Raw genomic sequence first — 13,476 nt, 5'->3', positions numbered from 1 at the left:
ACTAATAGATGGAATATCAAGTGGAAAGAATCTGATTGGCCTAGCTGAGGTCAAATGTTTACTTCTAGACCAATCATCTGGGACCAGGAGATGAGGTCACAATGTAATAAGAGTAGGAAGTCTCTGGTCAGGGCTCGGGGTGGAACTAGCTTTCTAAGATGAAATAATAGAGGGGACAAATGATGGATATTTCTTATACAACAGTTCTTTAATTTCATGTAGCTTTTCCTTATCTAGAGTGTAAGCTCCTTAGCAGTAGTAGTGTTAATTGATCAGTTGTGTCCGACTTTTTGCAATCCCACGAACTGTAGCCCTCCAGGCTCCTCTGTCCATGAGATTCTCCAGGCAAGAACACTGGAGTGGATTGCCATTCCCTTCTCCAAAGCTCCTTAGCGGTCACAACTATGTCACTTTATTCTTGAGCACCTGAGCAGCCTGCTGCTGCTGCTGCTAAGTCACTTCAGTCATGTCCAACTCTGTGTGACCCCATAGATGGCAGCCCACCAGGCTCCCCCATCCCTGGGATTCTCCAGGCAAGAATACTGGAGTGGGTTGCCATTGCCTTCTCCAATGCATGAAAGTGAAAAGTGAAAGTGAAGTTGCTCAGTCGTGTCCGACTCTTAGCGACCCCATGGACTGCAGCCCACCAGGCTCCTCCGTCCATGGGATTTTCCAGGCAAGAGTACTAGAGTGGGGTGCCATTGCCTTCTCCTCCTGAGCAGCCTAGGACTTTACAAATATTATGTGCTCAGCACCCAAGTTCTCATGGATACACCTGCTCCCTGTCTACTTCTCTACTCATCGCTCTCAAGTCACCATGACCCTTTCAGCTCTTTTACCAATAAGCAAAGCTCCTTCATACCTCAAGACCTTAGCACATCCTACTTGCTATTCTCGCTCCCTGAAATATTCATTCCCCTGAGCCTTACACTAATGACTCTTTCTGATTTATCAGGTCTTTCTTGGAATGGCAGCTCCTCAGACAGTCCCTTCCAATATGGCCTGGATCCTAGTCACTCTCCTGACTCATACTTATCAAGATAATCACCATGAATTGTAATTATCTCACCCTTTTAGTTTTTACTTGTTTTATTTCTCCCCTACCTTGATTGTAAACACTATGGCGATACCAACCTTATTTCTGTTGTTTTTTATTTCACCCAGAACAATGCCAGGCATATAACAGATGATCAAAAAATAATTCTTAAATAAATGAATAGACAATTATTCCTTTTCTCATATCAGCTGAAAATTCTTCCTCTTTTCCTAAAAATAACTTTTGACTTATACCACAGACTCTCAGGAACCCAGCTGTGGCAACAACCAGTTATTTCTTATAATTTCAGTCAGATTCCCATGCACTGCCTCAACCTCAAACTGAAATAAAGCTGCACTTTTAGGTCAGTCTTTATCTTCACTAAGTATTTGGAACAGGAAGTCAGGATTAATAACCCCAATTTCCATGCAACTAGAACCACCAGGAAGTTTTATTGAACTGAGAAGGTGTTGGCATCCCTGAAAAGCCAACCTGGCCTTGAAGGACTGAAGACAGACCCTCTGCATCCTGAGTGTGCTGTTCTCAGAATTAGCAGCCCCTGTCCCATGTGACGTGGTGACCTCTGTGCTTGGCTGACTCTTAAGTTACAGAGGACTCGGAAAGTTAGGATGCTGGGAGAGATTGAGGGCAGGAGGAGAAGGGGGCGACAGAGGGTGAGATGGTTGGATGCTATCACTGACTCAATGGACACTGAGTTTGAGCAAACTCCGGGAGATAGTGAAGGACAGGGAAGCCTGGCCTACTGCAGTCCATGAAAGAGTTGGACACCACTTAGCAACTAAATATCAGGAAAGTAATGGATCTGACTGACTTGTTCTATCTGCCTCAGGACCCAGTGCAGAGCAGGTGCCCAGTAAATATTTGTTGAATAAGTGAATGTGGGAATGTGTCTGAATAAAGTTTGTTCTCCACCCCACTCCGCCCCCCCCCCCCCGCCGACAAAAAAACTCAGTAGTTATATTAGTTTTTCATTGCTGTGTAAAACTCACCTTCACAATTCAGAGGTTTAATGTAGTGATCGTTGATAATCACTCATGGTGTCTGTGGATGAGGAATTCAGAAGTGGCTTGATTAGGCTTTTCTGCTTCTTGGTCTCTCATGATTTTAGCATATGATATAGGCTGGGGCTTCATTCTTCTGAAGTTTTGACTGGGATTAATTACTAGGTGGAAAAATTCACCACCCAAAATGACATTCACCTGACTGGAAAGTTAGTGCTGACAGGGTAATCAGGAGCTGTCTGTGATGAACAGTATTAAAGATGGATTCAGTTCAGTTCAGTTCAGTTCAGTTCAGTCGCTCAGTCGTGTCCTCTTTGAGACCCCATGAATCGCAGCATGTCAGGCCTCCCTGTTCATCACCAACTGCCGGAGTTCACTCAAACTCATGTCCATTGAGTTGGTGATGCCATCCAGCCATCTCATCCTCTGTCATCCCCTTCTCCTCCTGGCCCCAATCCCTCCCAGCATCAGAGTCTTTTCCAATGAGTCAACTCTTCGCATGAGGTGGCCAAAGTATTGGAGTTTCAGCTTCAGCATCAGTCCTTCCAAAGAAATCCCAGGGCTGATCTCCTTCAGGATGGACTGGTTGGATCTCCTTGCAGTCCAAGGGACTCTCAAGAGTCTTCTCCAGCACCACAGTTTAAAAGCATCAATTCTTCGGCACTCAGCCTTCTTCACAGTCCAACTCTCACATCCATACATGACCACAGGAAAAACCATAGCCTTGACTAGACGGACCTTTGTTGGCAAAGTAATGTCTCTGCTTTTCAATATGCTATCTAGGTTGGTCATAACTTTCCTTCCAAGGAGTGAGCATCTTTTAATTTTATGGCTGCAATCACCATCTGCAGTGATTTTGGAGCCCAAAAAATAAAGTCTGACACTGTTTCCACTGTTTCCCCATCTATTTCCCATGAAGTGATAGGACCAGATGCCATGATCTTCGTTTTCTGAATGTATTAAGTACAGCATATTAACTAAATATGGCCATTGATCTGACAGTTTCCCAAAACCAGTGCAACTGTGTTTGGTATTTCTCTTTTCACTTTTATCTGTAATTTAAAAAAAAAAAAAAACCTTGCTTGTTGAGAAAATGAACATTGACAAAGAACAGAATAAACAGTCCTCATTAGCACCAGATAGATTACATTGTTCATACAATCCTAATTATATTTTCCTCTCTAGTGCCTATCAGCCAGTACTATAAAACACAGACATCAACCTCCAATAATATATTTTCTTACATTCCAGACACTGGAAATTCCACAGAGTTGAGTATGAATAAACACCAGTTTAGCCAGATCCTCTGAAAGGCTAACAGCAGCCAATTTTAATTTGTCCTGGGACCAAATGGTATTTCAACAATCTATTCAAATAATAGCTCTTCCCAAATAATACTTGATTTGGTTCATCTAAGGCTGTGCATGCTAAGTCGTGTCTGACTCTTTGCGACCCCATGGACTGTAGCCCACTGGGCCCCTCTGTTCATGGGATTTCCCAGGCAAGAACAGTGAAGTGGGTTGCCATTTCCTTCTCCAGGAGATCTTCCTGACCCAGGGATGGAGACCATGTCTCTGGTGTCTCCTGCTTTGGCAAGAGGGTTCTTAACTGCTGAGCTGAGCCACTAGGGAAGCCCTCACCTAAAGCTTGAAGAATGGAAAGAACAGGAAACTTCTAACACTGCCTTCATCCTCAATGTGTGCCTGCCATGGTATCTGTACCCTGACACTTACATTCTAGCAAATTTGGAAAGACCCTGCATCTCACTGGACTGGAAGTGATATTGGATCCCTTGTCTGAAGACACTGAAATGTGGGTTGGTTGGGGGTCTGTCTCAAGTACTTACAAGGGCTTAGCCATATGTCTATATAAAACATTCTGATTTTCTAAAAGGGGCACATTTTGGGGGCACACAAGACAGTCAGGGTAATAATTCTATACCTTCACAGAAATATATGAGTTCTACTCCATTTTCATGAACAATCAACCCTACTTATTGGTCTAGTTTTCATTTATTCACTTTGGAAAGGAGACACAGGAGAGAGGAAAAAAAAATAAAACTTCACTTTTCTCTTGAGTCTATTTCAAATAAAATCAAAAGCAGAGCCTAAGAATGAAATGGAACTCACCTCCCAGCTCAGATGACGGCACCTAGTGGGAGTGGGGGGACAACGGTACCTGGAGAGCAAATGCCTCTTCTCCCTTCCCCCACTATTGTCTTGGTGTTTCTGGGGATTGTCATACATGTATAAGGACCTACCAGAAATACAGAGAATCACCATGTCTGTCTTTCTGCCTTGTTCCCAGGTTAGACACAGATTGCATCCATCTGCACTGTGTTCCATCTGGCCAGGTCCCAGGAGTGTCAGGGATGTGCCTGATATCAATAGCTGATCACTCCGCTCATGTCTTCCCTCTCCCAGCTCTGCCCTATCTCTGAGAGGGTGGGGTCATAGTTTGTGTGCCCTAGTCCGGCCCCTCTTCCATAGCCTGGGATCTGGACCAGGATGGATGGGGGCTGTCAGAGGAGGAAGGTGAAATCAGGAGGTTTGAGGTTGGAGAGGGGAAAAGCATGAAGCTCCCTTTGTCCCCATAGAGCCCCCTCCTTGGATCCTAGAACTGGAAAAAGGCAGAACGTCATTTTATCTCCACAACATCCGGAAGGACCTGCTGTATCTTAATTTTACGTACTGAGACCCAGGTCAGACTTCTTGCCTCCAGAACTGCAAGAGGATAATTCTGTGTTGCTGTAGAGAGAATGGGGCTTCAGGGGATAGACTTCTTTGGGGGTCCGTAGGCTACTGTTGCCATCTTGAGGGCAGTGAGGAAACAGTGTGAGCCACGGGAAGAAAGAACAGAGAATGAGATCCCCAAACTCCCGCAAAGGGGACGACAGAGGATGAGATGGTTGGATGGCATCACTGACTCGATGAACATGAGTTTGAGCAGGCTTACAGAGTTGGTGATGGACAGGGAAGCCTGGCGTGTTGCAGTTCATGGGGTCATAGAGTCAGACACAACTGAGTGACTGAACTGAACTGAACTTGTTCGAGTTATGGCAGTGTTTTTAGTATCTTTACTTTGTGCCCAATCCCTGGCCCATTGTGGATGCTCAACTCAAACGGGAGAATGACTGGCACCTACTATAAAATTTTGCTGAGCTTTTTTCTCTAGAGTCTCAGACAAACGAGCTGCTGGTTGCTAATGGTGCTCTGGGATTCAAACACATAGGGAATTTGAAAAATATTTCCATGTCTAAATAAAATAAGAGCTGAGCTGTACCAAACATGAGCTGTGTGGTTCAAAGAGGAAATGCAGATGGCCAACAGGGACATGAAAAGATGTTCAACATCACTAATGATCAGCAAAATGCAAATCAAAACGACAGTGAGATAGCACTTCACATCTGTCAGAATGGCCAGCATCAAAAACAACACAAACAACAAATATTAGCCAGGATGTGGAGAAAATGGAACCCTTGTACACTGTTGGTGGGAATATAAATTGATGATGTCACTATGGAAAACAATATGGCCGTTTCTCAAAACATTAAACTAAGCTAAACGCAGTGCTTCTACTGCAGGGGCTGCAGGTTCAATACCTGGTTGGGCAACTAAGATCCCACATGTTACGTGGCCAAAAATAAATAAACAAAACAACAGAAAAACTAAAAACACAACTACCATTTGATCCAACAATTCCACTTTTGGGTATATATCCCCTTCATGAAAAAAAAAAAAAAAGACAAACTCAAAAAGATATCTCCACCTCAATGTTCATAGCAATATTATTTACAATTTTAAATATGTAAATAATGTTTATGGTGATAGGGAAGCAACCTAAGTGTCCATCAACAGATGAATGGATAAAGAAGATGTACATATATTCAGTGGAGTACTACTCAGCCATAAAAAAGAATGAAATTTTGCTATTTGCAAAATTTCATGGATAGACTTAGAGGGCATCATGCTAGGTGAAAGAAACCAGACAAAGACAAATATTGCATGATATCACTTACATGTGGAATCTAAAAAATATTAATACAACAAACTAGTCAATGTAACAAAAAAGTAGACTCAGATATACAAACTGGTGGTTACCAGAGGGGAGGGGCAGTACAGGAGTCGGGAAAGGGGGATATAAATTATGAGTATAAGATAAGCTGCAAAGATGTATTGTACAACACAAGGAATATAACCAATACTTTGTAATAACTATAAATGAAAAGTAACCTTTAAAAATTGTATAAATTTTTTAAGTGAAAAAAATTATTATACCTCATTAAAAAATTAACTGTGTAACGGGCACTGCCCTGGGTATATCATTAAAACCCCTTCACCCCTGTGGTAGTCTTTGGTTTCATCATTTTTTAAACGAGGGCACTGAGGCTTAAAGGATTCCCTTGAGTCATAGAACAAGTTAGTGGTGAAGTCAGGATTGAGACCCAAGCATTCTAAATCCAGAATCCAAGATTTTAACCAAGAGGTTTCATCTTGAGGTTGGCATCATTCAGAATAAGGTCAAAATGCCACCACATCCTTTTCCAGGCCAAATACAAAGAATCAGAGTAGAAGATAAAAGATCGGTCAGTGGCTTTCTAGATGGCAAAAGATTCCAGTCTTAAAAATATCAATTACAATTCCATGTTTGACTTTTTCATTTTTTCCCCCAATTTTCTAAGATATTCCTTTTGGTTCTTAAAATGTGGTGAGAGATCAATATCTAGATAACCTGGAAGATAACAATTGAACTAAAAATTGCATACAGAGGGAATTTTCAGGGAGACTGTCTGGGAAGGGTCAATTATGGAGACATTACAGCAAAGTTTGCTGGGCCTGAAGAGACCAGCGCTCTGAGTTCACATGCCCTGCATTCCCGGGAGGAATGCATTTGAGACTCATACATATTTATATCCAATAATGTATTAGAGTAAATGTCAGCTTTTTTTTTTTCTCCTGTTAACTTAACATGCAGGAAAGTAAATGACCCATAAAGAAAAAGAAATGATTTTCTCTCTACCATGAAAGCCTTTAAATATGCAAACATTTCAATACCTAATAGAGCAGGTCATAAAGTGAGTCTGGTGCATTTTCTTTGAGAGAGGTTTTACAAGGTTTTATAAGGGTTTTGGTTGCTGTGCAGTGTTCAATAGTTTATATGGTTGCATTTTGAAACCTAGTTATCAGGTGATTCATTCGACAAAGCATTAACAGCTCTGTAAATGTTCAGTGTGTGTTGATGTAGAGACTGAATACTGATGGGTTTATAAATCTATAATAACTAATTGGGGTGATCGGGGTTATTCTTCTGTTTATTTTTAATTAATTTATTTTTTAAACTGCAATGAGTTAATCATGGGATTTTAGTTCCTACACCAGGGGTTGAACTCAGGCTCTCCAGCAGTGACAGCGAGGGGTCCTAATGACTATACCTCCATAGAATTCCTGGGCTTATTCTTTTTAAAATGCCTGCAAACTTTAGTGATCGAACTTATTGAATTTAAAATTGAAGGTGCATTGCTTACCTGAGACATTTTTTTTTATTATTCAGTTCTGCCCTTTATTAGTTTAAAATAATGGTGGCTACAGACACACTTACAGTCTTGCATCTCCACGGCTTAGCCCAGAGTCCAAGTAGCTCAGGGCTATAGGGCATTCTGTTTCATACAGTCACTCAGGGGCCCAGGCCCCTTGCATGCTCTGGTCTTGTAATCCCTAGAACCCAAGAGAGCTTTGTTGTGTCTGTGAATCCTGCCAGCTGCTGGGGAGAGAGAATAGAACGAGGACTGTGAGGGAGGAGTCTATGAGTGGAGTCTGAAAACAGCCCATGACACTCGGCCACTTCCATTGGACAGAACCTGGTCACGTGACATTGCGTACCTGCAAAGTATGCTGGGACACACAGTACAACTGTGTGTCTGGGAGAAAAGGGAATGAGATTCCCTTTCATAACCAACTATCAGCTTACTGCAGTTTAAAACTGTATGTTTGGATAACATCTCCTGTGGGAATTGATAACCTAAACTCAGAATCAAAAATAAATGATGTTCTCAGTTTCCTCATGCATCGGTGTGAGCATATGAACTCAGTTCTGATCCTCAGGTGTATCTGTGGGAGGCACTGTGTGAGAAGTTGATAGTGGAAGCAGCATAGGGTCAAGGATAGTGATGGGGTGGGGGTTCATTAAGGCAGAGTCACTGGGCTTCCCATAGAAAAACATGTTAAATGGTTCTGCAGAAGCTCTGCCTACAGTCTCTCCCTCTGTCAACTTCAGTCATTCTTGGAGAATCTTAAAATCCTTTAATAAATCTCTACTGCCTCAATAAGAGTGAATCTACTTCTCTGCAACTATGAATGTTGTCTTTTTACCTATTTGTTTTTGAGGGGGAAAAAAGAAACAAAACACATATACTTTAGAAGTTGAAACATGAAGCCTTTGACCAGTCAAGATGTTTTATTTGAATATTTTCATTGATTACTAATATTTAATGGTTATGTGATTTCATATGATTTTTTTATGTCTGTCTTTTCTTGAAAACTAAAAGATCTGGCAAACTGAAGGGAATGTATAAAGGATTTTATGAGGAATATATACTCAACAGTTGATTTATTCCCTCAGAAAACCTGTATTACATGCCTGGTGTTTCCCAGCCCTGCGTTAGGGATGGTCTAGAGAGATGAATAAGGCTTAGAGGGTGGATGGGATGATGCACCCTTTCCTGGCCTGAAATTCCCATCTACTGGGTATTTCATCCACTCAAGGTTTTGATGGATAGTAATAATAATAGCTCAGTAAAGGCTGACTCTTCACAAGCACTCACTCTTGCAAGTCACGGATTGCCTCACATCTTAACATCTTATAGTGTTATTGCCACTTCATTTCAACCAATGAGTAAGAGAGGCACAGAGAATTCAGACAACTTCTCTAATGCCTCACAGCTGGTAAGGAGAAGAGTTGGGATTTCAATTCAGTTCCATCACCAGAATCACAGTCCTAACCATTATGAAGGACTGCCCCTCTCCTAATGCCCATGGGTGTTTAAGTCTACTTGTCTATTTACATCACCAGTTAAGTGTTTTAAAGCATCATGAATTGTATGGATGAACCTTGAAAATATGATGCTAAGTGAAAGACGGCAGACATAATAGGCCACATATTGTATGAATAAGTATTATCTCATAACTGCTCCAGAAGGGAATTTCAAGGAATGCCTTAGTGAATCAATGATATGATCAAGGCATAAGATTATTTCTTGAGTCTTATATGCAAATTTGTTTCCTCATTGTCTCAAAGTGGCTGCTGCTGCTCCAGGCAACACTTTATCCCATGATAATGATCATAAAAGAGGAAGAAAAAAAAGGGAAGAAAAATCACTGTCTGCATTTCTGTTTTTATTAGTGAGAAAAAAAATTTTCCAGAAACACCAAAGCACCAAGATGCTTCTTAGCATCTCATTGGTCAGAATTTAGCCACTTGCTTGCCTATGACTTCAAAGGAGGATGGAAAAGTGAGTGTCTGTGATTTTTCAGCTGAAACTGTGGGAATGGGCTCACCCTACAAGGAAAAGAGTTGGCCACAGCACTTCAGGCAGAAAAAGTGAAGAAAAGCCTTCATATCCTAATATGGTCTGCCAATCTTATGTTTTTGGGAATTTTCACTTTATGACATTGTTCTGAACCTTCTCAATATACTTAAGGAAGGCAGAGGAAAAATACAGAGAAGAAAATTTCCCTTATTAATTTAAGTAGTTACAACTCAGTTTAATGGTGTAGACATTGTCAGTGACTTTATGGGGAGCATGGAGAAGGATGGCCAACCTCTGCCCTCATCGCTGAGTGGATGCAGTCTCAGATGGGAATTTATAAGTGTTGCTGCAAGTGTAGGATGGAAAAGGGCTTCCACAGTCCTCTATGGGAAAGGCCAAATACAGATAGGAGGTCTGGACATGTTTTCAAGGTTGGTAGGCAAGATTCTGCCTTTGGAGATGCAAAGAAGATGCTCTAGGAGTAAGCAGGAGTGAGGGAAACTCTGGAGGTGTGATCTCCTTTATTGAAAGTTGACAAAATCCAGTTTAAATGGAGTAGGAGACAGAACTCAGAGATGGGGCAGGAAATGCAGACTGGGCCATGTTTTGAAAGTCTCGTAGAGAACGTACCTGGTGGTCCAGTGGCTAAGACTCTATGCTCCCAGTGCAGGTTCCCAGGTTTGATCCCTGGCCAGAGAACTCAATCCCACATGACACAGCTAAAGATCCCACATGCTATAATGAAGATCAAAGATTCTGTGTGCCACAACTAAGACTTATCGCAGCCAAATAAATAAATAATAATAAAAAAGAAAGTCTTGGAGTCCAGTCTTAGAAGTGGGTATGTCATATTCTAGGGAATAGAGAATACTGGGTGATGGGACAAGGGGCACAGATTTCTATGACTCTGGCTGTTGAACTTTGCTTGTGGTCATTGCCTGGGAGACATATCTATACTCTGCACCTCTGTCTATGTGTGTATATGCGCAGGTGTAGTGTGTGTGTGTGTGTGTGTACATGAGTATATGTTGGTTTGTGTGATGTGTGTATATATGAACATGTAGATTTGTGTGGACATGTGTTTTTGTGTGAGTATATGTGTATGTGTGTGTGGATGACTTTGACCTCAACACTGAGATCACTCACTACCATTTTTTGAAACTTATCTTCTGGCTAAGTCAAAGTCCATGATCTTAGCAGAGGCATAGACCTCCGTGAGTCTGCTGAACTACTTGGTAACTGCTTCTATGGAATATATATGGGTGTCAGGATCTTCTGTTCTAAGCCTCATGCTTTCATAGTTGGGGGACAAATGCACTTTTCAGGATATGTGTTTTCATGAGTGGCTATTTGGGCTAAGACATGGTCATTTTAAAGTTCCCTAGGGATTTCCCTGGTGGTCCAGTGGCTAAGACTCTGTGCTCCCAATGCAGGGGGCCTGGGTTTGATCCCCAGTTAGGGAATTAGATCCCACGTGCCACAGTGAAAACCGAAGATCCTGCATGCTGCAACTAATACTCAGTGCAGCCAAATAAATAAAAACAAATAGTAAAAAAAAAAAAAAAGTTTCATAAACTGGTCAAATTTAATCAGTCACCCTTAGACCTCATATATGAAGACCAAGAGGCTTTGTTCTATTTTGGAGGTGAAAGTTACCATGCACATCAATGCACATAATGCAAGTTCTAACATATCACAACCAAATAAACAGTGAATGGAGAAGAAAAGCAATCAACATGGCCTCCCCTTCAACAGACTTTCATTTTAGGACTACCCTCATTTCATGGTATCCTGTTCTTTTCAATGATGACAATTAAATAAATATATATTTAAATGTGATTTGGTGCTTCCACCGTCGGAAATCTTTTCCTCATTATCCATTCACAATGTAGAATACATTGTGTTTTGTTCTGGCAGTAAGATCAACTCAATTCATCCAGGTTGTTACTTTATTTTTTAGCAGTTTTGCGCCCTGTTTCTTATACAAATTGCCCAGGATTTGGCTGAGATCTGCTGGTCTTGGCATCTGCATAGTCTGGTTTGGAACTGATTCTCTTTATTTCCTCTGTGGATGTCTAAAGCCTTCCCACAACATGATGAGGAGGCTTATGATCCTGCAGTCACATCTCACTTTTGCTTTTATTTCCAAGCTTCCCTCTCATTTGCAAGCTATGAACCCCAGGTTTAAAGCTCAGCACCTTCTTTTATTTTCACATCTTTACTTACACAAAGCATTAGTGAGTTGAGTACATTCTGGTGAAGCTAGGTGAGGGGCAGAGGGGCCAAAGGAAGAATTTCCATTATGGATACAGTGGCAACTGAAAATTGAATGCAAGGCATCTCTGTTCATAAACTTACACTTTAAAAACATCCTCTGAGGACTTTCCTGGTGGTCTAGTGGTTAAGATTCCTTGCTCCCAATGCAGGGGGCCCAGGTTCAATCCCTGGTCAGGGAACTAGATCCCACATGCTACCACAACTAAGACTCAGTGCAGCCAGATATATATGTAAAAATATCCTCTGGTCTCTCAATCATTGGGAAATATCCTCAGAATTCCCAGTCCCAACTATCTATGGGCTTCCTTTCTCTTGGCCAAGTCCACTAAGCTTGACTATGTGGGGCTCAAGGGCACCAGCAGAGAGGCTGGGCAGAGGGTGAAATTAATCCCATGCTGGGTTTACCAAAGTCCTGGCAGAGCTTGGCTCTCCTTCTGCTCATTCCTTGCACTTCTTTGCCTATCATGCTCCATTCCCACCTTAAATCTTAGAAGTGGAACCACCTTCCTCACTTTCTCACAAGCAACAGTCACACAATGCCTCTTGTTTTGCTTTGGTTTGCTTGTTGCTTTCGTGTTAATATCTATACTCCCAAGATATGCAGTCCAAACACCTAGCGAAGAGGATTGAGAATAGAGGAGGGACAAGATAAGGAACATAGGTTTCCAAGATTTCTCAATAGCATCTTGCGGAAGGCAGGGATTAATTCTACCTACCTTGACCATCTTTACATTTCGTAATTCCTAGTACTAAGTGATTTTTAAAAAAGTCTTGGGTACTAGAATGAATGGTCTATCAAAAGCAATTTCCGTTCTGCATGAGTGTTTTTGATCTGTAGGATGTCTTTGAGTTTCAGCAGTAATACTTTAGTTTTGCATCATTAATTCAATATGTTGATATTAAACACTTAATTGTACTCCTTGAAGTTGTTTTGAAGTGGATTCTGTCTGGTAACATACCCATAATGGGATTGAGACAGCTGGTAGAGCTCAGCGGTTTTATAATTTCACTTTTTCACCTTTGAGCTGATTGCATTCTGATGAATCTGGACTTGCTTTGGCCATAATCCCACTGAACAGGGCAAAATCACAGATAAGATCATTTGAACTATAAGAAGTCAGCCTCTTTTAAGGAATTATCAGATGATTCAACATGTCATGAGGCACCTTAACCAGTTTTAAATGAAAACTTGAACTTTTGGAAGAACACTAGGAAAAAATGGCACGAATCACTGTGTTTTAAAAAATTGAAGTTAGGCATTTACAACCTCTTAGAGTCAAATAATTCAACAAGGCAAATATGTATATGTGTGTGTGTGCTCAGTCACTACAGTCGTGGCCGACTCTTTGAGATCCAATGGACCACAGCTCCCCAGACCCCTCTACCCATGGGATTCTCCAGGCAAGAATACTGGAGCAGATTGCCATGCCCTCCTCTAGGAGATCTTCCACACCCAGGGATCGAACCTGTGTTTACTGCTTTGCAGGTGGATTCTTTACCACTGAGCCACCAGGAAAGCCCGCCCCCTACACACACACATATTTTTAAATCCTTGAACTCATACTGATTCCTCTACTCAGAGGCAACCATTTTCAACATATATAAGTAATTTGTTT

General features: G+C 41.5%; 1 non-coding gene across 1 annotated transcript; it reads left to right on the top strand.

The window, feature by feature from the left end:
* The first annotated feature begins 10,973 nt into the window (after positions 1-10,973).
* Positions 10,974-11,046, top strand: TRNAG-CCC (transfer RNA glycine (anticodon CCC)). The gene has a single exon. It is a non-coding gene; the product is annotated as a tRNA-Gly (tRNA).
* The last annotated feature ends 2,430 nt before the right edge of the window (positions 11,047-13,476 follow it).

Source organism: Bos javanicus, chromosome 17, assembly GCF_032452875.1.
Source record: "Bos javanicus breed banteng chromosome 17, ARS-OSU_banteng_1.0, whole genome shotgun sequence".
In the NCBI taxonomy this organism is placed as follows: domain Eukaryota; kingdom Metazoa; phylum Chordata; class Mammalia; order Artiodactyla; family Bovidae; genus Bos; species Bos javanicus.
The sequence above is the reverse complement of the archived record's forward strand: the minus strand, read 5'-3'. Positions and strand labels throughout refer to the sequence as shown.